This window comes from Microtus ochrogaster, chromosome 5 (assembly GCF_000317375.1).
Source record: "Microtus ochrogaster isolate Prairie Vole_2 chromosome 5, MicOch1.0, whole genome shotgun sequence".
In the NCBI taxonomy this organism is placed as follows: domain Eukaryota; kingdom Metazoa; phylum Chordata; class Mammalia; order Rodentia; family Cricetidae; genus Microtus; species Microtus ochrogaster.
Genome location: NC_022012.1, coordinates 32,238,647 through 32,243,127, shown reverse-complemented (window position 1 = coordinate 32,243,127; position 4,481 = coordinate 32,238,647).

Sequence of the window (4,481 nt, the reverse complement as noted above, 5' to 3'; positions counted from 1 at the left end):
GAATTCTACCAGAACTTCCAAGAAGAACTTATACCTATACTCCTTAATGTATTTCACAATATAGAAACAGAAGAATCATTGCCAAATTCCTTTTATGAAGCTACAGTTACCCTGATACCAAAACCACTCAAAGACCCAACCAAGAAAGAGAATTACAGGTTTATTTTATTTAAATATGAGCATAACCATTATAGACTTCCCATTTAAGCAAAATTTCTATATTGTATGCCTTACCTAAGTATATAAAATATTTATATACTCATGTATATTTCCTGATTTTCCTAACAAAATGTTGTTACAAAACTTATATTATTTATATAAATAGTGAACAAATTTAAGCAAACATGAAGAATAAACACTAATGTGTATGTAATGATCCTTTATAGTAAGAAATGGATCTCGTGGAAGTAAACCTACAGATGCAAAATAAAACTGTACAGCAATATACATTCGTCCAGAGCAGAGAAAACATATTTACCACACTTAAGGGATAATTTTCACTTATATCTATTAGAGGAAGAAAGGCCATGTTCCGTCTATTTGAATAGATTTGCAAAATATAATATTTATTTTATGTTAATACTGTATAAGGAGATTTTATTTTCATTCTTTTTATAGTGTTTTATTTTTTAACTTTAAAAAGTTTTATAGTGTTTTATTTTTTAACTTTAAAAAGTCTTCTCATAGCTGGGCGATGGTGGCACACACCTTTAATCCCAGCACTTGGGAGGCAGAGGCAGGCGGATCTCTGTGAGTTCGAGACTAGCCTGGTCTACAGAGCTAGTTCCAGGACAGGCTCCAAAGCCACAGAGAAACCCTGTCTCGAAAAACCAAAAAAATAAAAAAAATAAAAAGTCTTCTCACAATTAAACTTTTCAAATGCTTTTTAGATCAATTATTATGATTCCAGGCTGGGGTCAAACCCATGGTTTCACTTGTGCCTTTGAGTTCTTTTCCACTGAGCTGCATAAGTGACACATTAATTTCTTTTACCAGTAACTAACAGTGTAAATTTATTAAGGATCTTAATGATTTTTTTTTTTAGTTTTTCGAGACAGGGTTTCTCTGTAGCTTTGGAGCCAGTCCTGGCACTAGCTCTTGTAGACCAGGCTGGCCTCGAACTCACAGAGATCTGCCTGCCTCTGCCTCCCAAGTGCTGGGATTAAAGGCGTGCACCACCACCGCCAGGCTAGGATCTTAATGATTTTGTATACAAAAAGAAACCCAAAGGATAAAATATTGAGGAATTACTGTACTATTCTGAATGTGGGATTTTCCACTTTATGATCTGAGCCATTGGCCTATGACATAGCAGAATAGAGCCAGGCAGGAAACCAAGATATATATAGAAAGAGTAGGCAGAATTGAATAGACACCATGTAGCTTTCAAAGGAGACAGATGCAGGAATCTTAGCAGTAGGCTATAACCTCATGGTGATACATAGATTAATAAAAATGGATTAATTTAGGAAGTAAGAGATAACTGGGAATATACTTAAGGCATTGGTCAAACAGTATTGTAATCAACATAATTTCTGGATGATTATTCAGGTCTGGGTGGCCAGGAAATGAAATCATAGTCTTCATTTATACTATTCATAATCAAAGATGTGAAAGATTTCTAAAATGAAAATTGTATAATATTGCTGAAGGAAAATGATGCATAAGTACACAAAATATGCTTCTCTCGTAGCTTAGAATTTTCTTGATAAATATCTTGCTTTCACATTCATACAAGCACAGATGTGCATTCCCTTGAACACTTGTGTGCCTGCATGCACTTTTGCATCCACAGGAACATGTATGTACCACACATACATTTAAAGTAAATAATGATTAAAAATTATTGAAGTGTTTGTAGAAAAAAAACACAAAATTCTGCTTTAAAAGCAGTGGTATAAGCACCTAGAAGCATAGCCTTTGTTCATTGCTCAGAAAATTTACTAGTGTTATGCTATCAATACTTTCCAAAGACATCTATAGAATCAGTGCTAAGTCTCTATCATATCCCAGTGATATTTTAAGCTCAATATTCATAAAGAATCTCAACAGGTTTTAAATATGCCATAAAAAATCTCAATTACTCCCATTTCCAAATTTTAAAAATAGCCAGAAACTTGATAAACAAAGACGTGTGTTATGAAAATAAGAAGAGGTAATCAGAGAAATGGTATAACACGGAAAGCCCAAAAAGAAGATCTTAGATAAATGTTTAAAAATAAAGGGTTTGAAGAAGTTTCTAAAACCATCTCTCGGGGTAGGGAGAAAGAGTTTTTTGAGTTACGATAAGTAAATGTAGACATTAAAAAATTACATTGGATCCTAAAAACAGAGTATGTTAGTTACTCCAAGTATGTCATATGCACAATTACAAGATTTGCAAATAAAAGTGTTTGCAAGAAAACACGGGAACAAAAATTCAAAGCCCCACATGTGGTGACGACTTCTGTACAATGACTTCTGTTTTTCTGTGCAAAAGTCAGTCATAGAAAAGTAGAGTAGTCTCACCAAGTGGAGATTTCTCTCATGTGAGTAAAGCTGTCCATGTATGAGTGTTTATACCATAACTTGAGCATGTCTCTAATTACAAATCACATGGGAGACAACCTCCTGGTCATATTGTTCATGAATTTTTAGACTGAGTTAATACAAGTGGAAAGATACACACGGGCTGTAGGTTGCACTTTTCCATGGGCTGGCATTTAGACACAATGAGAAGGACATGTGAGGACATATGAGGCCAACAACTCTCATACCTGACTCTGGACACACTAGGATCAGCTGCTCATCAATTATGTCACTTCAATTTCCCATCATGATGTTCTTTACCTTTGTCTGTGAGCCATACAATGCTTACCTTTCCTTTTAGTTGTTATTGCCATGTATTTTCTCAGAGCAATGATTAAAGTAACTGCATTGGACAGAGCAAAAGAAAATATTTTACATGGACTATAACAATAACTCTTATAGCCTTATAATGGCAACCTGCTAATTACAAAAGCCATGGATTCCATATGCATGTCTACAAAGAAACATGAAAATTGTCGATGAGTTCAATAACATTGCTCACCATTATTAATCATTAAAAACATTTAAACCAAAGTTACCATCAGATGCTAATTCTGCAGATCTTTCTTTTTAGTATTTTAAATAACAGAAAAATCAAATATCAATGAGGATTCAGTAATTTAGAACCTCATCTCAATATACAAGAATATGAATGCTGTATGGTCATACCAGATATGAAAATGTAACTTGAAGTTAGAACATGTGTGTGAGAATTTAAGCTTGAGCCTCAACACTACAAAAATTAAAAGATAATTCTCATATGAATAAATATGAATACATTTTATAGCACATTATTTACAATAGAGAAATCAGGGAAGGAAACTGAATGTCCTTTCATTAACAGATAAGCAAAATATGACAAAATTGGATTCTTTTCTCTCCTTAAATTTAAATTAAAATTTAATTTTCTTCATGCCTGGATAATATTCCATTGTGTGTATATAAAACAGTTTCAGTATCCTTTAATCAGATGATAGACATCTAGATTGATTCCTTTTCCTGGCTTTTATGAGTAGAAAACCAATAAATTTGAATGTGCATATATCACAATAGGTAGCTATAAACTCCTTTGGGGACGTTCTTCATGGTACAGTATGAGCATTCATATTGTAGATCTGTTTCTGATTTGCTAAGAAATCTCCAGACTGGTTTCAATATTGGCTAAGCTAAAGCATACTCCCATCAACAGTTTATAAGGATTTTCTCTTCCCACATCCACAAGAGCATCTGCTGTCATTGGTCTTCCAGATTAATACTATTCTGACAAGAAGGAAAACAATGATGGGAGGCTACAGTCAACATATACAGGTTAGTCAATGTGAATGAAGTATTAATGAAAGATGATTCTTTTGAAACTCTTAGAGTGAATGGGCCTTTGTAATTTATCCAGAAAATACCTAAGCATAATTATTTAAAGCAAATAAAGATAACAAACATATTCTTTCTCAAGTTACTGTTGAAGACATTAAACCAGAAAAATTCTTACAGGTTTTTTTCAATAGGCAGACACATCCTCACTGAGTTTGGTGAGATGTGTTGAGTGAGGATTCTGAAGTCCACCAATCCTGACCTTTCTTATATGGTGTAGGAAATGCACCAACGTTGGCAGAACACAAAACGTGCAGATATTGGTTTAGCTATATTACAAAGGGCATGCACAGGATGTTGTATAGAAAGTCAGTGTTGACTTTGATAGTTCCCAGATGTTAATAAATTGATATAACTCTATTGGTCTATCTGTTTCTGTGTGGGGCTACCAATCTATCTTTCTGCTTATTTATATTGAATGAAATGTCTAGGGATACCAATTAACTCAAATAATTCATAAGCTTCTGTGATTTCAAGTTTAAAGTGGTGCTATCTTCATTTGTTAAACTTAATTATTTTTATTTTATTTTATTTTATTTTATTTT